This window comes from Canis aureus, chromosome 4 (assembly GCF_053574225.1).
Source record: "Canis aureus isolate CA01 chromosome 4, VMU_Caureus_v.1.0, whole genome shotgun sequence".
In the NCBI taxonomy this organism is placed as follows: domain Eukaryota; kingdom Metazoa; phylum Chordata; class Mammalia; order Carnivora; family Canidae; genus Canis; species Canis aureus.
The window spans coordinates 49,475,251-49,490,204 of NC_135614.1; the positions used below are offsets into that span (position 1 = coordinate 49,475,251).

Below are 14,954 nucleotides of genomic sequence, written 5' to 3' on the forward strand. Positions count from 1 at the left end.
TTGATAAAGAGTTCCATAGATGCAGATTTTACAAAAATCTGAAGACACTCTTACTCCAATGTTTATAAGCGATTCTTTGGAGAAAACAGATCTGGGATCTTTAAGACACTAAACTGCTAAAAAGGTATTCAACTATGGTATGACTTCACTTGAGTTACTGAAAACAAAACAAATAGAAACATGCTCTGATTGATTTAAAAAGGTCAAATGCCTTTGATGACACTAGATATATTCAACAGTGTGACAGTTCACCTCATTCTTATGACAAAATTTGTTGGTCTTTTTTCCCCATGGTTCACAGATGTTCTCTTTATCCCACACAACGTATTGGGTTATAACATTCACTTTGGTCTCCTTTGTCTCCTGACTCCCTACCTCTTCCTATAACCTTCCAAAAAAGTAGCCACAAAATTAAGGGAAAATATCCAGCTTAAAGGGCAAAGATTTCTAGTAAAGGAAAAGGAGTGGGAAATGAATTATTTCAGACCAAAAGCAATTATATTTTGAAGGCAGAAGCAGACATCTTCTGGCACAACTGTCAAGATGTTACAAAAAGATTAAAGGAGGGTTTTTTTGTCATTTAAAATTTGTTTCTCGTTCTCAAAAAAAGGAGTCTGCTGTTCAGTTTGTGATTTTTAATAAGATTTCTCAATAGACTCCCTGCTTTTCAAAAAAAAAAGTATAAGGGAGAAAGAAGCAAAAAATCGAAGGCTATATAACAAATACAGCCATGACTTTGATGCAGTATCATTCATTTTCACCATTTTGGTGGATTTAGACAAGATTTTTGTGGGAGGTTATACCCTATACAATAACCTGTCAACAAAATATACTTATTGCAGAGACTTTTCAGGATTTAGGCTTCTATTGGGGTTAAAGTGGAAACATCAGATTAATTGCTTTCAAAACTCTGGGAACGTTTGCTCAAGGAGGCAATGGATAGTATTTTCCACTGCTAATGGTGTGCAAATCTCTCCGTAGGCTTCAAATGTCCTCTCCTATTATGTCCCCTTTCTTCGGGATATGGGCTCCCTCAATTCTCCATTAAGTATTGCTTATCAAATTCCTGCTTGAGAGACACAGAGGTTATGTTGAAGACCTAACCAAAGCTATTCAGCCAAAGGGGGTCATGATTTCTAGTATATCCTCTACCCTCTTCTCCACCTTTATGACATGGAAACCAAATTCTGCTCATGGAAGCTGAGCAATCAGCAATTTTCTCCCATCTTTTACATTCCTTCCATCTTCAGTTCATTCTTCATCTCTTTCCATTGTTGAAGTTCAATATATTCCTTTCAAAGTCTTCTTTTCTGGACTTCATCTCTTCATCTCTCCTGTACAATGATTTTTATTGGTGAGCATGGTGGCTCATGGCTGTGGCCTTCACACATTCATAAAGTGAAGAGTAGTACAGATGGAAGATAGGTTCTTAGCTTGGTTTTCTTTCGTTCTGCCTCCAGTTTGGAAGGATTCCTTTCTGGCTTAACACACACACACACACACACACACACACACAGACACACACAGGATGGGGCTAGAAGCTGTGGGAAGCCACATCAAGTATGTAAGGTGATCCATCCCCTGAAGCTTTCTGCAATATTTTGGAAAAAAAAAAAAAAGAACAAAACTTTTACTTGGAAAACATTTAGAGGATAGTTTGTGATGGTAATCAATGGAGGCTAAATCACCTGCCAGACATATGATACATAGAGTAAGACCTACAGGCTTTCAGGAAGGAGAGGAGGGAAAGAAGTGTCTCTACTTGATCTAGTCCTTGCATTCATTTCTCATCCCTATGAACTTATTCAGACGTCAACCTGCTATGACAAATTTAACTTTGAAAAGGAGTAACTTCCCAACTCTCCTTCTCTGATTTACAACACTGGCGACCTTTTTCCTTTTATTTCCCCTTAAAACTCTCTTTTGAGTATTACTGTTGTATTTCATACAGAATACATTTAAAGTATATCTCAGCTTCCCCTAAAATATTTATAAGCCCAAATATGCCTTAACTTCCTACTTTTCACTTAGAAAAAAAAAAAAAAAGATGTGAAAAATTAAACCTTCCAAGTTAGGTCGGCAAATTAAAAGATTTAACATGAAATTTTATCGATATACTTTTCTTATTTTAATGCTCCCCAAATGGAAAAGCTAAACCTGCAAGAAGATATTTCTGAAGCAATGAAATACAGTGATGCTTCCAGGAATTTAGGATTAGAACAATACTTAACTCCTCATTTAACTCAATTTATGCCTTTGGCCAGTCACCTTTACCAGATGATAATAGGGTAGGGAAAATAAGATGAAACTTAAATTGGCATTTACTAATTGCTAGAATGTGTCTCTTTAAAAAGAAATTTGGGGGGGAAAGAGATTGAAAGTACTGAATAATTTCCCTGAAATTTTAAAATATTTCACATTTCCTGGCATTCAACTGCAAAATACAATAAAACAGAAAGAAAAGGAAAAGGAAGACTAAGATGAGGAGGAGGTGCAACTTTAAGGACAGGAAGGATTACTGAGCACCAACAACGTGCCAGACACGTTGAGGTCTTCCCTATACCGGATCTTCTGTAATCCTCATAACAATACTCACACCCAGGGTTGTTATGATCTTTGTCGTACAGACGAAGCACTTGGGGATTAGGGAGGTTAAGTAACTCGGTCAAGACGACACAGCTAACAGCACAGAGCAAGGATGTCACTCTAGATCTAACGCAGACTCTTGCTTGCCCTACACGGTACTAAGTCTGCAGACAACCAGTCATCCTTTAGAGGGTCTTTCCAGAGTAGTCTCACCCAGCACATTTTATAGACAGTCTTCGAAGGGGGAACTTGTAGGCTCAGCTAACCAGGGATGCAATGAACAGAGGGAAATGTATTTGACTTTTTCCCCCTCCCTTCTCATCACTGCTGAGGTCTCGCTGCACCTCCACAGGCAAAAGCCTAACCACCTGGAACATCAAGGAAAGTGAAAGCCTAACCCATCAAGGTGGATAGAGATCAAGAGGAAAAGCATGGGATCATCAATCAATCTCTGATTCAGCACAAACCTATCATGACCCGGTAACCATGTGACAGTCAGAATTCCCAACAGAAGCCTGACTACAACAGCCAAATGGTCATAATTCCCCAGGGCAAACGTACCTCCTCCGTTTATCTAATTGAGAGGAAAGGTTGACAAAGGTACTAGCAAGAGGGAAAAAAATGTGCTCAGAGTACTTTGTATTTGTCACTGTGCAGTTGGCACCGGGGTGACCTGCTATATTGAAATGGAACTGGCTGGGGGGTGCGGGGAGCTGCTGAAAAGAGAGGAGAATGTGGCGGATGAAAATGAGACAGACAACTCAGAATTTTTTCCTTTTGAATTTCAACCTGTTGGATAAAAACAATAGCAAATGAGGCACTGAATATGCATGAGGCAGGGAAGGTATTTTAAGTTTTTCAGGAGACAGCTCGCTGAACGGAATTGCTAATTATGTCTCACATTGCTCTGTCCAATTCAGTTAGCTTGATTATGGCTGAGTTGTCAACTCCCCTGCACTTGAGGTTCCGTGGTTGCAGCCCATTCTGAGGCTTAATACAAAATTAGAAGTATCTTTTTCCCAAAAAAAAAAAATGTTTTCCCTCACTGAAGAGCTAGCTTTACCCATTGTGACAACATAACCTTTCTCAACAAAAATAAAATTAAAACCACCGAGGGTTCAAATTCAAGAGTTTTTGGAGTTGGTGGAACATCGGGAATGCAATCGCAGCTGTGACAATTGCAAATTAAGATTGAACAATGAGCCAAATTAAAAGGGTGAGAAAGAGCAGAACACCATATGGAGTATCTCGTTGCTACCCCCACAGGATATCTTTGATTTCTTAGGAGAAGGAGAATTTGCCAACTGAGGAATGGACTAAATAGAGCCTTGGAATCTCGCTTTTTTTTTTTTTTTTTTCCCTAACCTACAGTGGCTGCCTAAGTCAAGGGAGCTGAATCTCCCACTTCCTTTACTTAGTTTCTTCACCTCTAAAATGGGACAAACTTCATTTGATAATGGTGCGAGTTCAAGAGAGGGATGACGAATGAAACGAGGTGGTGGTGGGACGGGGGGTATTCCCTAGCTGGCCAGTAAGATGGCTAGCTAGAAAATCAGGACTTTGGGAGGATTCACTCTAAAAAAAGGAGGAATGTGGCACGATAGGCTTAATCAAGTAAAATGCCCTTAGATTAATTCAGTATTGTGCCCCTGTCAAATCCATTCATTCCCAGCCAAGCCCACGCTAGATTCATGTCCGAAATAGAGGAAGGACAACCGAAGATTGAGAATGGTGGCCACAACAGTCTTGCTTGGGGTTCCTCTAAGACAGTAACCCAAAGGGGAAAGGAGCATTTCCCATCTTGCCCCAGAGAGCCACACTGTTTTGGAGACACCAGGGCACATGGATGAAGAGATGCCTGCCATGGCAACTGTGCCATGCTAGAATACACCCAAGGAGGGACAGGCAAAAACTGAAGCAGCTGGCAGAGCAGGACAGTTTTGGTAGAAGGGTCTTTTCTGAGAGTATTTGTGACACATCCCCAGGAGATACAGGAAATGGTCCAGGGATGGGGGTAAAGTATTACACAAAAGGGTTGAGTTTTATGCTATCTAGTTGGGAAGATGTTACTGCAATGAAGAAGTCCAGGCTATCTTGCTAAGGAGCCACACAAAAAAGAACCAAGCCCCCAGCCAATTGCTAGGCATGTCAAGGAGGTGGTGGGAATCATCCAGATGACCACAAACACAAAGTGAGTCCAGTCAACACCACATGAGGCAAAAATGAGCCAGCCTCGCTGAGCCCTCCCAAATGGCAAAAGTAGTAGTAGATAAATGGGTCTTGTGGAAACCATTATGTTACATAGTATCAGATAGCTGATTCAACCTGTGTTGTTGGAACATATTTCCTTCTGGTACTCTCCATTTCCAAAACAGAAACAACTTTTTTTTTTTAATTTTATGATAGTCACAGAGAGAGAGAGAGAGGCAGAGACCTAGGCAGAGGGAGAAGCAGGCTCCATGCATAAGGAGCCAGATGTGGGACTCGATCCCGGGTCTCCAGGATCACGCCCTGGGCCAAAGGCAGGCGCCAAACCGCTGTGCCACCTAGGGATCCTCAGAAACAACTTTTTTTATGTCTTTCCCTGTGTAGTGTCGTTTGCCCACAAAAGCAATCTTAGTTCCCAAGGAATGTCTGCTGCTGACCTTAATCATAGGCATTAGGGAGGTAACAATTATCCTATTTGTTAAAATTAAAGTTTTGGCTACAGTACATCATTCCGCAGGAGCAGAAACATCTTCCAATAAAAATAGCTTTGATGCCCACATCTGTTGGCCCCGAATAATATCAGAACGGGATGAAGTACATGTACATCAGCCTCAGTAACAGTGAGCCCCCCAATGGGTTGTGAGTTCAGGAAATCACACTGCAGTACTACCAGCTTGTTTACTTTCCCTAGAGTTGCTTTCATAACTGTTCCCTTGGTCCTCCAAATATCACCATTAGAAAAAGAGAAGACAAAAATCACATCTACAAATAAAGCAGCCAAGCTCCAGAGAGAAGGGAAGGCAAATCAGTTGCAAAAACAAAAACAAAAACCATACAATATTATTGATCAGCACTATTTTCCAGTGTGGCAGGTATCACCATTATTCACTGGCTTCAAGAATAACCAGATTTCCTGAGGAACATGCAGGAAAACTTTATATTAAACCTAGCTGAGTGGAGAATTTACCAGTGGGGGGAAAAAGTGCTATGTTTTTAAAGTTTTTTAAAATGTTCCCTTTTCTGTTTCTCATCTCCTGTCCTCCTTCCTCCTAAACTCAAGTGTCTTTTGGTTGAGCAAAGACTGTTTCTGAAGCAGAATTTCCTTTCTGATTAAATCTGCTCTGTTCTCATGCAGTTCCATTGCTTCAGCTCTGATAAGCCTCAGGTCAGTTCTATCTGAGTTTACAATCCAATTTGAACTTCCAGTGATCATGAAAATATAGATATTTCTTATTTTCAGTGATATCAGATTAAGCTGTTATCCCTAAGCAGCCAGGGTGGAGGAATTAAAATCACATCATGAAATGCAGGAACTATTTATTCACTTGAACTCTTTCTCATCGATGTTATAGAGACAAGTACATCAAAATTGTTGTTTATAATCAAGGAAAATTACCCCCGAAATACATCGTGGTGTGCATGATTTTTTTATATGCTCCTGATGTCTGTCTTTAAGAAAAAATTGGGTTTATTTCAAAAGATTTGCCTGCTTGCTGTGATGATCTATGCCAGTTGGAAGCCTCAACTCTAAGTTGATGGTGCTTAAATAAGAGTGTTTCCATGGCTCTAAGTCAAGAAGTTCAACCTTTTTTTTTTTTTTAAGTCTCAACAATGCAACACATACAAGGAAGCTAAACTAAATTCCATTTTTCTCATTATGTATTAATATTGAGCTTGATTGGTACACACCTAGAATTAGACTAAAGGAAAAAGTCCGAACTAAGATAAATCAAAAGTCTGAGGAAACAAAAGGGCAAAAGTGTAGGGGTAACAGTCTAATCATAAAAAGGAAAAAACAAACAAACAAACCAGAGGAGCCAGTGTCTTAGGCCACTTTCATCATATTTAAGCCTGATTGACTCAGAAGAGAGGTTGGGAATGGCAGTAGAGACTCAAGGCTAGTTAGTATCTGCCTATAGGTGCCACTGAAAATGAGCATTTATTATGAGGAACCGCCCTCCAGAAGAGACAGGCTTCTTCTCCCCTGTACGAAGCCCTAGTGTCCTGCCCTGGGCTCGTTTCTGTGAAGAGTCATATGATGGCTGCCTTTCTTTTCCCTCTTATCACATGACCTCCTATAACTCTTGCCCAAATGTTCGCACTAAACCCAGTCAAAGGCAGTTTAACTGCAACAGTTCAGAAGGTGGCTGATATCTGCAAAATATCTAGAAGCAAATATCCTTCCAGTAAATAATAATACTAGTAAAAGCTAACTTTTCATTTTCTTTTTTTTTTTTTTTGAGCACTTGGTATACACCAATGTACAAAAATTTCTATCATTGAATTCTTACAACTATCCTACAAGAAAACTAGTAGACATTAGTCATTTTCATGTTTTACCACACCTTATACACTTTCCTCTGTGGATTGCTTCTCCCATTCTCCAATCATATGTGGTGACGAGGCTGATAGTCCTAGACCCTACATGACCACAGCCATAATAGGGCGAGGAAAACAAGTCTGAACAATCAAAACAACCCTTCACCTGATCACATGGTTAGTTCAGGATGAAAACGTGACCAAAGTAGAATTAATTAAGACTATCTTATGGGGCACCTGGGTGGCTCAGTCAGTGTTCAACTCTTGATTTCAGCTTAGGTCATGATCTTAAGGTCATGAGATTGAGGCTTATGTTGGGCTCTGTGCTGGGTAAGGAGCCTGCTTAAGATTCTCTCTCTCTCTCTCCCCATCTCTTCCCCCTCCCCCCCCCCCCACTGCTTGCATGCATGCTTTTTCTCTCTCTCTCTCTCTCTTAAAAAAAAAAAAAGACTATTTGATTACAATTTTTTAAAATCTGTGAATTGTTTAAATTTCAAGTTGGAGAACTTGATACATTTACCTGATGTTAACTAGGGGCTATAACACCTTCTTTGCTGTGTAGACAAATCCTATTTGGAAAAAAAAAAAAAAGTTGAGGCTAAAAGAAAAAGCAAAGCAAAAGAAGGTGACAAGATCATACCTTAACTAACCACTCTTGGAGAGTATGGCTAGATAAATACAGAGACACAGACACACATACACATACAGATATAAATTAGCTACTACATTCCCTTTATTGCTTCAACCACCATAGTTTGAATTAGTGACATTACCAGAGCCTTGATTTATCAGGACAGGTGCTATTTTTATCCTCTTTTCAAAGATGGGTAAACTGAAACATAAAGAGATTGCATAACTTGTCCAAGGTCACACCTATACAAATCACAGGACCTGGATTCAAACCAAGCTCAGTAGGACTCTAGTCAGAGCTCTTCATCATTGCAGAGTATGATCTTTTAGGAGAGCCATTGTGCCAGGCATTTTCAGAGTATGAGGAGGAGGAAACTTGCTCTTAAAGAAATAGTTTTGCAGGAGAGATAGATGGGAGCATAAAGAACACAATATAAAACACCTGTGCTCTTACTATATACAGCACTCTTCGATAATAACACTGCCCATCTACAGTACCTGATCTGAACCTCCCAACAACTCTGTGAAGTGGACAGAACAGAGATTTTTGTTACTCTTTTTACAGATAAAGAGAATGTCTAAGAAAATGTTCTCCCCAGATGACCTAACTCTGTGATGAGTAATGAGATATAGCCAGGACTAGATACTCTGCCTTCTAACTCCACCACACTATTTACTTGCTCTGGCTTCACTTAACCAGAATGTTGTTGTGGAGCTCAAAAAATACTTGGTATTTAGAGACCAAGGTTAGAATCTCTCTCTCAACACTTAACTACTTGGGAGATCTCTGATCAAAATTTCTAACCAAAACTTTTTTTTTTCTTTTTAAATTTATTTATTCATGATAGTCACACACACAGAGAGAGAGGGGGGCAGAGACACAGGGAGAGGGAGAAGCAGGCTCCATGCACCGGGAGCCCGATGTGGGATTCGATCCTGGGTCTCCAGGATCGCGCCCTGGGCCAAAGGCAGGCGCCAAACCGCTGCGCCACCCAGGGATCCCTCTAACCAAAACTTTTAACGAGAAATTTTTTTTCATCCAAAGTAATTCTTACACTCTGACAAATTTGAGTACTCAAATAAGACAGATAAGTGGTACTCACTGATATACTCTTCCAATTCTTTTCTACTTTTAAAAATTTTGATTTGAATCCATCTGGAGAATACTTTCATGTAAGATGTTAGATGAGACTAATTTTTTCCCTTCCATGTAATTGATCAATTCACCAGCTTCACTTATAGATTAATTCAGTCCTCTCCCTCTATATACTCATATATACACCCTTAGCTTGTTTTTTCACAGCTATTATTTCTATAATCTTAGTGTGGGAAAGCTTTATAAGGATAAAAACAAAAACAACAAAGGAAAAAGATGGAGAGTTTTGCATCTGTGCAAATAAACATCAATTGATAGATTAAAAAAAAAGATTTAAGTCAACAGACAGACTATGTGATGCATGGCCAAGAATCTTACTTAACTCACAGGATTGTTATAAATACAGAAAGATAGATATCCAGGTAGAAAAACAGATTAGGAATGGTCAATTTTCAAGAAAAAAATTACAAATTAGAAAAAAAATAATAAAGAGGTGCCTGGGTGGCTCAGTCAAGTGTCTGCCTTCAGCTCAGGTCACGATCTCAGGGTCCTGGGATCCAACCCCACATCAGGCTCCCTGCTTAGTGGGGAGTCTGCTTCTCCTTCTCCCTCTGACCTCCCCTCACCCCCCTACCCACTGCTTGTGCTCTCTCTCACATGTTCTCTCTCAAATAAATAAACAAAAAATTTTTAAAAGAAAAAACTAAAGTGTGATAATTTGGGGAAATAGGCATTCTTTTCTGCTACTAGAGACTAGATAATAATTGACATGTTTCTGAAAGGATGTATCTAAGGCACTTAAGTGTCCCATATTCTCTAGTTTCATAATTCTACTCCTAGGAATCTTTCTAAAGAAATAAATAAGGATAGGGGCTCCTGGGTGGCTCAGTTGGTTAAGCACCCAAGTCTTGGTTTCGGCCCAGGGTTGTGGGATAGAGTCTCTTGTCAGGCTCTGTGCTCAGCACAGAGTCCACTTGAGATTCTCCCTCCTTCTTCCTCTCCCTCTCCTTCTGCCCCTCCACCACTTGCACACACTCTAACTCTCAAATAAATAAATTTTTTTTTTTCAAAAAAAGAAGTAACTAAGAATATGGGCAAGGCTTTTTCATACAGTGATGCCCATTTTCCCATTTATAATAGCTGAGAAACAACCTCAAAGTTAAGTGATAGCTGGAGAAGCATGGAGTATCTGAAAACTTACCATCCAAACCAAAGTTTTTGAAGCACCTGCTGTGTGTCAGGCACTGTGCTGGGCCTTGAGAATACATAACCCTTTCAGCCTCATGAGGCTTAAAGTCTAGTGGAAGAGAGAAACAATCAAAAATCACCAGAAATAAACAATTATAACTGTATTCAGTACCCACAGGAAGACCACTAAGCAAAGAGAACATCCACTGGGGAATAGACAGGTCAGGGAGATCAGAACTGGTTCCCAGGGGCAAGGTGATTCAAGGTGGAGGTCTGAAGGAAGAGGAAGAGTTCTTTGGATAAAAGAAGGCCAGGCCAGGCAAAGGAAACAGCACACACAAAGTTCTCCTTCACAGGAGAAAAGTATATGGACATGGAAAAAAAAAATGTCTACAAAAGCATATGCATTATGTACTTCTCTGTACACACACACACACACACACACATACACAAACTATAAGAACTATCAAATTATTAATAGTGGTTATCTCTGGTTGGGTGATATTTGTCTCTACTAACCCCAACTCCTTGTTTTCCTGTTTTTTATTTCTTTTTGTGTTAATTTTGCAAATAGAAATATAAAGCATGAGACAGGACAGAGAGCTAGCTATATGGTTGCTTACTGATCCTACTTCCTTTCCATGTGTACAATGTTGTGTTATCCAAGCCAATCCCATCTCACTGCCAGCTCTAAGTCACCCTTTTAACCAGAGTAAAAGTTAAGAGAAGCTATAAACTCCAGAGTAAGTCGCGTTTTCTCACTTGCATATCTTTAGTTACAAATGACTATTTACCTGTCAGTTGGGTTGAGAACACCCATAGGTTTTCCTTTGAAGTGAACCTCTTGGATTTAAAGAGATTTTTTTAAGCTGTTGAAGGTTTGCTTGATCTAAAGTCTCAGAGACGTTTGAAGTTGTGACTTAATGGAAGATTATTTTTATTCATAGTGATCAAGCAGTTAATGAGATAAAGTAGTGAGGAGACAAGCTTAATAGAATATGTGGTTGCGCCGCATGTTAATCTTTATAAAGGCAGAATGAAAATAACAGGAAACCAGGAAGAAATTGGGACAGATGGCTGAACAGCTCAAAGATAGGAAAAACAACTCATCCCTGAATAGGGCTTTCAAAAGCAAACCCCTCTCATGTTGAGTTCAATAGATAAAAAAGGTGATGGAGAATAAGAAGATAGAAGGCCAGGACTAAAATTTTTCGGGTGGCTATTCTCTTGAGACCTTCCCCAAAACCCTTCCTCAATTCCTACTTCAACCCTTCACTGAGGGGCAAAAAGCATCTGGAGCAGCTACAACTTTTTAGTATGGGAGGAACACAAACAGTAAAGAAAATCACCATCTGCCTCAGTGGTCCATGATGCACCATTTTAACCTCTGTAAATTATAACAATATGAGGGGCATTTCCAGCCTGGGCAGACTCAGCAGCAATGCACTACTACTAAGTAGTGCACTTAGGGAAGGCCACTTAGGGAAGCAGATGGCAAAAAAGGGGAAAAGAATGTCACTTCCATTTACTCTCCATGTCAGTTCAGTATCATTATTTGATGTTGTTTGCTTGTCTCTCAGGCCAGAGGAGAAATATTCCAGCTACCTAATTATCCATTTTAGTCCAAAAGCTGATAAAGCCTAATTAGCCACAGAGGAGAAAAGGAAATAAATTTGTCATCAAAAAGTATTCCTTTGGGGCACCTGGGTGACTCAGTCAGTTAAGCATCTGCCTTGGGCTCCGCTCATGATCCCAGGGACCCTGGGATAGAACCCTGCATCAGGCTACCTACTTGATGAGGAACCTGCTTCTCCCTCTCCCTCTGCCTGCCACTCCCCCTGCTTGAGCTCTTTTTCTCTCTGTCATATAAATAAATAAAATCTTTTTTTAAAAAAAAATCTTATTCTTTTAAACCACTAACGTGGAGGTGGAGCCAAGTGTGAATACCTTTAGTAAAGTGGTCAGTGGAATAAATCTTGGGAAACTGGCATAGCTACATTTCCCAGCGAGTATCTTACATCCTACACTTTTAGGATGCTTTCTTAAAGTGCAGATTCTTGGGCCCACCCCAGCTATTGATTCAATGGGATCCAGGAATCTGTACTTTTCAAACATTTTAGATACTTACATTCTGTATCTTATATCCAATGTCTGAAGTCCTTGGGAGTCTGTATTTCTGCTAGGTCTTTGTTTTTTTATTGTTTTTTTATTGGAGTTCGATTTGCCAACATATAGTATTACACCCAGTGCTCATCCCGTCATGTGCCCCCCTCAGTGTCCATCACCCAGTCACCCCATCCCCCCACTCACCTCCCCTTCCACTACTCTTGTTTGTTTCCCAGAGTTAGGTGTCTCTCATGTTCTGTCACCCTCTCTGATATTTCCCACTCACTTTCTCTTCTTTCCCCTTTATTCCTTTCATTATTTTTTATATTCTCTGTATGAGTGAGACCATATGTTTGTCCTTCTCCGATTGACTTCCTTCACTCAGCATAATACCTTCCAGTTCCAGCCATGTCAAGGCAAATGGTGGGTATTCGTCGTTTCTGATGGATGAGTAATATTCCATTGTATACATAGACCACATCTTCTTTATCCATTCATCTTTCGATGGACAACGAGGCTCCTCCCACAGTTGGGCTATTGTGGACATTGCTGCTATAAACATTGGGGTGCAGGTGTCCCAGTGTTTCACTGCATCTGTTTCTCTGGGGTAAATCGCCAGCAGTGCAATTGCTGGCTTGTAGGGCAGATCTATTTTTCACTCTTTGAGGAACCTCCACAGTTTTCCAGAGTGGCTGCACCTGTTCACATTCCCACCAACAGGGCAAGAGGGTTCCCCTTTCTCCACATCCTCTCCAACATTTGTTGTTCCCTGCCTTGTTAATTTTCCCTATTCTCACTGGTGTGAGGTGGGATCTCATTGTGGTTTTGATTTGTATTTCCCTGATGGCAAGGGATGCGGAGCATTTTCTCATGTGCTTGTTGGCCATGTCTATGTCTTCCTCTGTGAAATTTCTGTTCATGTCTTTTGCCCATTTCATGATTGGGTTGTTTGTTTCCTTGTTGTTGAGTTTAATAAGTTCTTTATAGATCTTGGATACTAGCCCTTTATCTGATAGGTCATTTGCAAATATCTTCTCCCATTCTGTAGGTTGTCTTTACTTTTGTTGACTGTTTCTTTTGCTGTGCAGAAGCTTTTTAACTTGATTAAGTCCCAATAGTTCATTTTTGCAGAAGTCAAACTCTCCCTCTTTGCAGATCACATGATACAATACATAGAAAACCCAAAAAACTCCACCCCAAGATTGCTAGAACTCATACAGCAATTCCGCATATAGCAGGATACAAAAATCAATGCCTAGAAATCAGTGGCATTTCTATGCACTAACAATGAGACTGAAGAAAGATAAATTAATTGCACCAAATTGGGGTGCAACTGTAAATGGGATTGACCCAAAAAGCATAAGATACCTAGGAATAAACAAAGCTGACCAAAGAGGTAAAGGATCTAAACCCTACGAACCACAGAACACTTCTGAAAGAAATTGAGGAAGACACAAAGAGATGGAAAAACGTTCTGTGCTCATGGATTGGGAGAATAAATATTGTGAAAATGTCAATGCTACCCAGGGCAATTTACACATTCAATACAATCCCTATCAACATACCATGGACTTTCTTCACAGAGTTGGAACAAATAATCTTAAAATTTGTGTGGAATCAGAAAAGGTCCCAAATAGCCAGGGGAATATTTAAAAAGAAAACCAGAGCCAGGGACATCACAATGCCAGATTTCAAGCTGTATTACAAAGCTGTGATTATCAAGACAGTATGGCACTGACACAGAAACAGACACATAGATCAATGGAACAGAATAGAGAATCCAGAAATGGCCCCTCAACTCTATTGGCAACTAATATTCGACAAAGCAGGAAAGACTATCCACTGGAAAAAGGACAGTCTCTTCAATAAATGGTGCTGGGAAAATTGGACAGCCACGTGCAGAAGAGTGAAACTAGACCACTCTCTTACACCATACACAAAGATAAACTCAAAATGGATGAAAGATCTAAATGTGAGACAAGAATCCATCAAAATCCTAGAGGAGAACACAGGCAACACCCTTTTTGAACTTGGCCACAGCAACTTCTTGCAAGATACATCTGCTAGGTCTTAATTACACAGGGATTTGGGAAATGGAGCTGATGTTAGAGTGGGTTTTATTCCTAGAATCCATAGACCCTTGGGCAGAGGGGACATACCTGCAAGGAAAAATACTTTGGCTTCTGCCCTCTGTGCATTGGTTCTACCAACCCAGGAGCTTAGAGTTAGTTTCAGGACTGGGGTCTTTGTAAACCAGTAGGAGAGTTAGACTCGTTGTCCCTTTCCTTTGTCAATGGTAGATTGTTTTTTTAGTCTGCTTTTTTAATGAGGAAAAATACTCTTTAGGAGAGATGGAGAGACAGGAGGTCCCAATTCTCACTCCACACCTTGGGTGAGCCTCAGACCTAGTCTTCTGTCCTCCTCTAGCCTAAAATATACTACTATAGTTTATTGTCCCTCAAGACTGTTGTGCCTTTAGCACCCAATTACTCTCTGAGTCACTTCTCCTCCTTCCAGTTTCTGGCCCTAAAAATTTTCTGTTCTTGATCACAAGCTCAGTTATGCATTTATAATGATGTTGGATATACTTTATCCAACACTTCTAGGAGTTGTGTAGTGGGAGGGTTTTTTGGGCTCTGTTGCCTTATGTATTGCTGGAAATAGAAGTTCTCGAAACTGCATTCTTAGCAAGCACTGCAAATGACTCTTATCTACACACTAAAATTTGAGGATATTGTAATCTCTGCAAGTAATGAGACTTTATAGTTGTATAACAGTAGTTTATAAAATGTCTTCATATTTATTTATTTCATTTCATCCT

General features: G+C 40.0%; 1 long non-coding RNA gene across 2 annotated transcripts in view; it reads right to left on the reverse strand.

The window, feature by feature from the left end:
- LOC144312692 (uncharacterized) overlaps positions 1-14,954 on the reverse strand; it is an 85,848-nt gene that overhangs the window by 54,637 nt on the left and 16,257 nt on the right. Inside the window, exon 1 of one of the 2 annotated variants that reach the window (XR_013378240.1) lies at positions 10,041-10,138. The exons of the other annotated variant lie outside the window; for it this stretch is intronic. This is a non-coding gene — a long non-coding RNA (uncharacterized LOC144312692). Of the gene's footprint in view, positions 1-10,040; positions 10,139-14,954 lie in introns of those variants that run through there. 2 annotated transcript variants of the gene reach the window in all.